The following is a 9,267-nucleotide window of genomic DNA, read 5'->3' as shown; positions in this document are numbered from 1 at the left end:
CCTTGTGTTGCGGGGTTGCCATCTTGCGAATGACTGAGGCTAGGGGCTGTTTGTGTGCTGAGAGAGGCATCTAGCGGTAATAATTTGAAACTCTATGCCCCACCCTTTCAAGTGGTAAAGAGTTTCATTCATGGGCGGTTCGTGGTTGCAGAGATATAGTGATTTCTAATTGGGTCCATCTTTTTGAAACACCCTGTACTTCAACTTTTGGTAAAGGTGCATCAGAAAGGCTGATATACTGACAACTAAAAATAAGATATCTTAAGTGTACTATGATTTCCAGAACTTCTGAAGAGGCTGTGAGTTATGAATGAAAGGCTTAGTGATATCACACTTTAGCCCAGTAAAGCTTTTCTTCTACTTGATGACTTTGACAGTACGTACATTCGTGGCAAACATTTTGATTTTTGTATTGTGCAGTGTGGGTGGGACTTAGAAATAAATGTGCATATGTTTGTAGCCTTAATCTGAGAACCCCATTAACAGATCTTTAGAATATACTGAAGACTGCCAGAGACTAAAAATGGCAGACTGTAAGTAGTTGAGATAGAGCTTGCACAAAATTAGCACTAAATACTGTGTCTTGGAGCTAGACTTAACCATATTTAGAGTAGATCCATTGAAAGCAATGGGTCCTAAGTTTGTCACTCCATGACTAAATCTGGATATGACCTTTTGTGCCAGTGGGCACATTCCTTGACTCAATGCACCTGCCAGTGGAAAGGGAGTGGGAGGTGATCTTCACTGATTCCCATGCCCCTTCTGCATCCCTTACTGTTCCAGTGGGTTCCCCTGTCAGGGTGGACACTGAGCCCATAGAATCCCAGAGTAGTTCTGATTCTGAGGAAGAGGAGTCACTCCTGGGAGAGGAGCGCGCTCCTCTTTCCCAGGGCCAACAGCTGACGGAGATTCCTCCCACCAGCATTCCTAGCTTAGATAGCGGTCCTGGGAGTGACAGAGCGCGGGAAGCAGACTTGATGGACGCACGACGCAGAGAGCGGCGCCAAATGGAGGGTGCGGAAAGGAGGCGTAGTGCCCGGTTGGCACGCAAACAATGGCTGTGCCCAGAGGATCCAAGGGAAAAGGAGAGGGACTCTCCCTAGCCCTTAAATTCAGGGGTCTGCCATTGATTCCCTTTCAAACGGGGACCAACTGTTCCAACTTAGGGCATAGGTACTCTGCTGCTCATATCTAGTTGCTAACAGTAGAGTTGTTAAGTTGTAAAAGAGGAATAAAGCTTTGAAAAGAATCCATTTGTCTGTGTCTGGACTTGGCTACTGGATTAGACTGAGAGAGGCCTCCAAGGAGCCCTTGACATCCCCAACCTTTTGGGGAAAGGGCACAGGACTGCAAGGGGAGGGGGAGATTCAGCACAAATTGCCACCTCCTCCATTCCACCAGCAGAATGCCTCTACTGGCTTAGAAACTGCCTTTGTACAGAAAGTAACCTTTCCACCTGCAGGAAGCAGTCTGGATCCATCCCTGTCTTTAATCCAATATTATACAGATCTGTTGCATGAAACCACAACATATACACACGGTTTGGTTTGCCTGGCCTGTAAGAGCTTTATTCCATTTTGTGGCAGGCATATTTTACCAGTATTCTTGTAGCAAATATGATAGCTATTCTGTCTCTAAATGGAAGTGAATACGCAACTGGGACCAGCTACATAAGCTACAAAGCAGCTCTAATGTACCTCCTTGTTCTGGGACCAGTTTACATGTTGACAGCCTTTATCTAAAATATAATGGGTATTTTACTCCTACATAAGGAATATCAATCTGTGATGTATTAGTCAGACCACTGGTTCATCTACTGCAGTACTGTTGAGACATGACTGGCAGTGGCTCCCCAGGGTTTCAAGCAGAACATTTTCCAGCCCTATCTGGAGATGCCACGGACTGAACCTGGGACCTTTTGCGTGCAAAATGTGTGCTCTGCCACTAATCTACAGCCCCTCCTAGAAGGATTAGCTTAGCATTGCTATGCTATTAAAATGTTGAGGTTTATGATCTGTATTTTGTACATTTTTAAGCCTTCATGATTTGATGTAATACAGAAGTTAAGGAGAATATCTATGGGTTTAAGGAAGCTGTAAATACATTCATGTCAACTAAGCTGACTGTAGAGATGAATGGCCTTATAATTATATTGGATATGAGGTTACGTATAGTGCTTGAAATCTAGTAGTTTTATTTCTGAGCAGCTGCAGGATTTCCAAATCCACAATGCAGTCAAAGCCTAATTTATCCTTTATTCCTTAAAGCAGTAGAAGATACTGTCACCCTGTCCCCTAGTGGCAAAGTGTGTATATCGCAGAAAGTAAAGCAAATATAAAGTGGGGCCTGACAGATAAGAACTGGAATACAGGAACAGAAGAAGAGTCATGCTGGATCAGACCAAGGGTCCATGCCAATGGTTCAAAAACTATATAAGACTGGTGCACAACCTGTGCCCCCCAAAGCCTTGATGTGGCACTCCCCAGGTTCCTGGCTCCACTGCTGATTTCTCATTGATTGTACAGTTGCTACAAATGATCCATTGAGGATCTTTGTGGGAGGAAGTAGAGAGCCTTCTGTATCAGGATTGCTGGAGAGGGATGAACAGAAGACTCCCCATTCCCTCCCCTAGCAATCCTCATACAGATTGCTGTTCCCCCACGGCTGCTAGCAACAAGGGAAGACCTATTTGTATCAGGATTGTTGGGAAGCACACATGCGTGTGCGTATATGTATGCATGTGGCCCCCAAGCCACCGAGCTTAAAAGGTTGGGCACCCCTGCTACAACAATAAATGGTCCCAGATGTATTATGACCTCCATGCCATCTCAAGAGCCTGAGACACTATTAAGACATTGTCATGGGTTGTATAATAAGTTCATTATAAAAGTTCTACGTTACATAGCAGATTCCTATAGCTGTGTAAGAATGGCATCGATCTATTTGGGGAAAATCAGTGTTTATCAAACTGGGGTGCCCCTCTTGGGTGGCATGGGAAAGCTTCCAGAGACCAATAGGGTCCTCAGCCTCCCCCCGCCCCCCAAAAGGCTGGGGCTGGTTGAATACCTGCTGGTAGAGCACTGTCAGATCCACACTGGGGTTTCAGCTCTCTACAACCATGATTTGGGTGTTCCATCCTCCCATCTTCCTTTGGGACGTTGGAAGCCCAGGGAAGGCTGCTCCTTTGTTGTAAAGATAGTCCCCAACTATGGTTTTAGGGTCGTGGTGGAGATATTGTATTATTTAATGCTGGTATTATGTTAGTACCTTCAATCACCAATCCTCATGTGCAGCATCGAGCTGTGCATGAAACTTGCCATGCAATAAGGGGGATTCATGTTGGATCCCTAAAGATTAACCTGTCGGGGGAGGGGGGATGTGAGGAGAAGCACTTGCTGCTACTTAGTACTTTAGTATCAACATGTTTGCCAATAAGGCTCTTTTCACCTGCTGTAAGTTATGGCCACTCAATTTGTTCAGGAGAAGGTATGGATTATGTGGCTACTGGTTAGTGTAATTTATAGCAGAACAGCTACTAAATCATGCCGCTAGCATTTTTCATTCTAATAAAGTTGTCTAATTGAAAGGTGTCCTTACTGACAATCTGAGGAAGAACCCAATCTCAATAATGAATTTTGAATTATTTTGCCTGCACTTCCTAAATCCAGACATTGTGACTGTTTATCCTTGAAAGAGAGCAAAATAACAGCTCTTCTCCAGATTCAAGCAGAATTTGTTCCTCATCTAGATTGTCAGATGATCTGGATGCTTTTATGTTGCTGATATCAAATACCTTTTGAGTCCCACAAAATGGTTGATCCATTCTGGTTTGCATTACGCAGGTAGGAGACTGGGCTATGGTTGGATTCCTATTTGGCACTAATAGAACCCATCTAATTTTGCCATTCATAGAGCAGTAGTGCCAGTTCTCCTTTTGTGAAAGTGGGCTGTGTGAATTTGGATCTAGATCATTTTGCCATATATACTTATGTGTGTTTTAAATAGGACAGCAGTGATGAATTGGTTAGAATCATCATTTTTAAAGTTTTAATTGATGAAAAAGGTGTCCCCAATTCATTTAGCAGCAGATATTATTAATTCACTTCATGAATCACCCTCTAGCTGAAGCCCTCTTCATACTCACATGAAATGAAAAAGGGCAGTATACTGCGTAATGAGTGCTCATGTAAATTACATTGCCCTAGCATAAGGGACCTCTAGCACAATGCCAATAGAGTTAGGTGTCATGACAAGTTATCCAGGGAATCCCATAATGCCAGCTAATGCTATTGGCTTTGCATTAGAGGTCCCTTATACTAGAACAATGTAATTTATGTTAGTGCTTGTGTCTCATTGCATACTGCCCTTTGCCACTTCATGTGAGTAATGGATGAAGGCTTAAATCATCTTAAAATTCAAGTGGGGATATGGCCTTTTCAGCAATGGTACCCTGATTATGGAATGCTCTCTCCAGAAAGGCTCAGATGGTGCCTTCTTTGATATTACAGCACCAAGAAAAGACCTTAAAAAAAGTTACCCAGGCCTTTTAATCAGTTTTAGCTTCTACATTGACTTTGATCTCCACCAACTGATTTGATGCTGCTTTTATTTATCACTTTTTTAATTCCATGTTGCATTTTGTATTTATTAAATTTATTAATCGCCCAGCTGGCTGGTCACTGGGTGATGTACAATAATAGAACAGTTTAAAACAATAAAATTCTACATTAAAAACATATTTCTAAAAATGCCGTAACCCACCCCAAATGCCTGCCTGAACAACGTTTTTAATGCGTGGGAGAAGCTCATTAAAGAGGGGGCATGGCGGAGTACCCTAGGGAGGGAGTTCCACAGAGTGGGGGCCACCACAGAGAAGGCCCAGACATATTTTTATATTCTGTTTGTGCATGGCATCCTGGGAATTTTGTTGAAGGGCAGGTGATAAATGCTTTAATGTATGTATGTATACACACCTCAGTCTCAGCAATCCTTATAACAGCCTTCTAGCTAGGCCAGTGTTGTTATCCCCATATTACAGATGAGGGGCTAGGGAACATACAACCCAGTCCTATGCATATTTACTCTCTAGTAAGTCTCACTGAATTCAGTGGAGCTTATTCCAAAGGAAGCATGAATAGGAGTGCAGCCTTCATGAGTTTACAACATGGGGTGAGATTTAAAATGGGGACTTCCCAGCTCATGCCCTTACAGTACATTCCTGTACATGTACACTCAGAAGTAAATCTCACTGTCGGTGGGGCTTACCCCCAGATAAGTCAGTGTCAATAGATTTGCAGTGCATTCCTAAATTGAAGATCCGCCAACTGGGGGAGGGGATAGGATGAGGCACCCCCCCCCTCAAGAAAGTGTCTTCAGTTGGGCTGCACCAGCCTCCCCCAGCAGATCTCCATCTTCCGGCTGCCCCAGAGATCAGCCCACAGGCTGCCCAGGGAAGGGGCGGGATGGGGGAGTGCATACTGCCATGGCTAACTGCTGAAACCTCCACTCTTTCCCCATCCTCCATGCTATGTGGGCAGTGATGTTGTTGGATTGCAGTCTTTAAGTTTGTTCTTGCAGCAGCCTCAACAGGGGCACAAACCATGTTATGTGGTTCTCCATGTCCCAAGGCCAGGCACTCCACTCCAACCACTGAGGCCACTGGCTAACCATGCACAATCACTTGCATCTTGCAGGATGAGGGCTCATAAGCTCAAAGCAGTGCCGGCTAGCTTTCTACATGAGGCTTTTATTGTGCGCTTGGGATTGCTCACTCATGGCAGTTTGCAGGTCCTTTACACAATGTCCTCCTCCTCCAGGGCCTCTCCTGTCCTTTGCAACCATTATCAGGGTATTCCCCCCCCCCCCAACAAGGGAAGTCTGGTATTATTTAGAAATTGCGGAATGAGACTCTTGTGTAATTGCAGAATTCTGCTATACCCCAGCACCATCTAATGGCTGTATAATGAAACAGAGAAAGGCGGAGAAAGAAACCCCCCAGAAAAAAGCACACGTAAAGGAACGGATCTTAATCCCACAAAGAATCTGGAAGCAGAAGCCTCAGTAAAGGTGAGCCACAGAGGCCCTGCTCAATGTCCAAGGGGACAAAAGGACGAGTAAGAGCACACTCATTGCATTCTCCTTGTCTCCTCCCCGGCAGAGGGGGAAACTGAAGCATGAGCACTATGCCCACTTTACCATCATGCCCGCCTGCACGTGTACAATATGTCACCAGCTGTGGTTGTTGATCGCTGTTTTCTCCCCCTGCTCCTGCTTCTTCTCTTCATAGGCCTTTGCCCAACACATCAAGATCACAGCCACCGCATTACCAGGCTAAACCATCATGGGACCTAACTTACTGCTAATCTCCTAGCCCCATTGCCTGTCCTGTAGCATGCATACATAGATGGTTTCATTGACAGAGGTGTGTGTGTATTGCTTTGCAGTCTCCCATTGGCTGGCTGTATTAGGCAAGCTGTGAGTGTGTTGTGGGTGACGACTCCTGATAGGTTACTGGCAGTACAATTTTCCCGGATGCTGCAGGCATGGCTGTATTTCCCCCCTGCTTGCATTGTTTTTCTTTTCCTATTTACTGCCTGCCCCATCCAGAGCCAGAGAGGAATTGGATTTTGTGGATTTTCCACTTAACTGGGGTGGATCTAACCCCTTGCGGATCTGATCAGCCTGCAACTAAACTACATAGCATAAGCATTTTAAATTTGTTCCCGACTCATTTTGTTTCTGGCTTATAAAGTATAATAACTCATTACAAAAGTCTTTATTCTCCAAACTTTCACATCATACGGATATGGGTGCCCCAACACATGGCCACATCCTGACACTCAATCTAGCTGATGTCCAGGAGACTCCTTTTGATATGAACTAACTATCCTTATCTCAGTGAAGATCTCTGTTTTATCTGTTACTTTAGAAAGGAAGAAAAAAAGAAAGAAAAAGCTTTAATCAGAAAGCACAGTATAATCTCAGAAAAATAACCCTAAAGCTAAATCATGCTGATTGTTTTGTCCTGTTTACGTTTCCATTTAAATTTTGATGAGAAACACTCTTTTGTAAAAGGAGGGGGGTTCGTTCATAGATAGGGAATCTTTCTAATATAATTAAAGCAAGAGGAAGTACAGTCATTTGACTCAAAGGTTGACATAAGGTCACACAGGCAGAGAGGTTTCCACACTCATTATGTGACAGTATTAGACAGACAAGATATGATAGAAAGCCTCTGGGGCAGCCTTCTTCAACCTGATGCTGTCCAGATGTTTTGGACTACAAACCACAGCATTCCTGACCATTGGTCATGCTTTTGGGGCTGATGGGGGTTGGTGTCCAAAACATCTGGAGGGCACCAGGTTGGGGAAGGCTGCTCTGGGAGTGATACTCTGTTCTTCTCACACTCTCTGATCTTCACAAGTTCACCTGCAGTTGTTACCCTTTGCCCTTCTCCCATCTCCTGTGCTCCGCCCTTGTTACTGAGAAGCTCAGCCATGATGGCTTGTGCATGTGTAGCGTTTTCTGGGAAAGGCTGCATGAGCAAGGGGCCCATGGCAGCCAGGAGAAAAAGGATCCTGATGGTTGGCTGCTAGGTTGGACCTGTCTTTATTGTAACTGAAGTTCATGAACTGTATGTCCCCTACCCTACTTGAGTTAAGAGAGATTTCCCTTCTGAAATAGTGTGGGATTAAATACAAATGCCTTTCTGACCTCTGAATTACCACCTTATTTAAGTGACCCCCGAGAATAACTTCAATAGGCCAATCCAAAGCTTTGACCAGAACACTCAACAGTGGCCACAAGACTGGAAAAGGTCAGTTTACATTCCAATTCCAAAGAAGGGCAATGCCAAAGAGTGTTCAAACTACCGCACAATTGCGCTCATTTCACATGCCAGCAAGGTGATGCTCAAAATCCTACAAGCTAGGCTTCAGCAGTATGCAAACCGAGAACTACCGGAAGTACAAGTGGGATTTCGAAGAGGCAGAGGAACCAGAGATCAAATCGCCAACATTCGCTGGATCATGGAGAAAGCAAGAGAATTCCAGAAAAACGTCTATTTCTGCTTCATTGACTATGCTAAAGCCTTTGATTGTGTGGATCACAACAAACTGTGGCAAATTCTGAAAGAGAGGGGAGTACCAGACCACCTTACCTGTCTCCTGAGAAACCTGTACGAGGGTCAAGAAGCAACACTAAGAACCAGACATGGAACAATCGATTGGTTCAAAATTGGGAAAGGAGTACGACAAGGCTGCATATTGTCGCCCTGCTTATTTAACTTATATGCAGAGTACATCATGAGAAACGCCAGGTTGGATGAATCACAGGTTGGAATTAAGATTGCCGGGAGAATTATCAACAACCTCAGATATGCAGACGATACCACCCTAATGGCAGAAAACGAAGAGGATCTAAAGAGCCTCTTGTTGAGGGTGAAAGTGGAGAGTGCAAAAGCTGGTTTGAAACTCAACATTAAAAAAAACTAATATGATGGCATCTGGCCCCATCACTTCCTGGCATACAGAAGGGGAAGAAATGGAAGCAGTGACAGATTTTACTTTCTTGGGCTCCAAGATCACCGCAGACAGCGACTGTAGCCATGAAATTAAAAGACGCTTGCTCCTTGGGAGGAAAGCTATGGCACACCTAGACAGCATAGTAAGAAGCAGAGACATCACCTTGCCGACAAAGGTTCGTATAATCAAAAGCTATGGTTTTCCCAGTAGCAACGTATGGCTGTGAGAGCTGGACTATAAGGAAGGCTGAGCGCCGAAGAATTGATGCTTTCGAACTGTGGTGCTGGAGAAGACTCTTACGAGTCCCCTGGACTGCAAGGAGGTAAAATCAGTCCATCCTAAAGGAAATCAACCCTGAGTGCTCATTGGAAGGACAGATACTGAAGCTGAAGCTCAAATATTTTGGCCGCCTAATGCGAAAAGTCACTGGAAAAGACCCTGATGTTGGGAAAGACTGAAGGCAAAAGGAGAAGGGGACGGCAGAGGATGAGATGGCTAGATAGCATCACCGATGCAATGAATATGAACTTGAGTGCACTCCGGGAGAGAGCGGAGGACAGGAAGGCCTGGCGTGTTATGGCCCATGGGGTCACGAAAAGTTGGACACGACTTAACGACTGAACAACAAATGGTCCAGTCCTGAAGCATCCTCACCACTGGCCATACTAGGTGGGGTTGATGGGAGTTTGAGTCCAAGAACATTTGGAGGGCCACAGGTCCCCCACCCCTGACAGACACCCTTGTC

This window comes from Heloderma suspectum, chromosome 1 (assembly GCF_057233095.1).
Source record: "Heloderma suspectum isolate Gila_16-S chromosome 1, 16-S_ref, whole genome shotgun sequence".
NCBI classification, from domain to species: domain Eukaryota; kingdom Metazoa; phylum Chordata; class Lepidosauria; order Squamata; family Helodermatidae; genus Heloderma; species Heloderma suspectum.
This window is presented reverse-complemented; position numbering follows the sequence as displayed.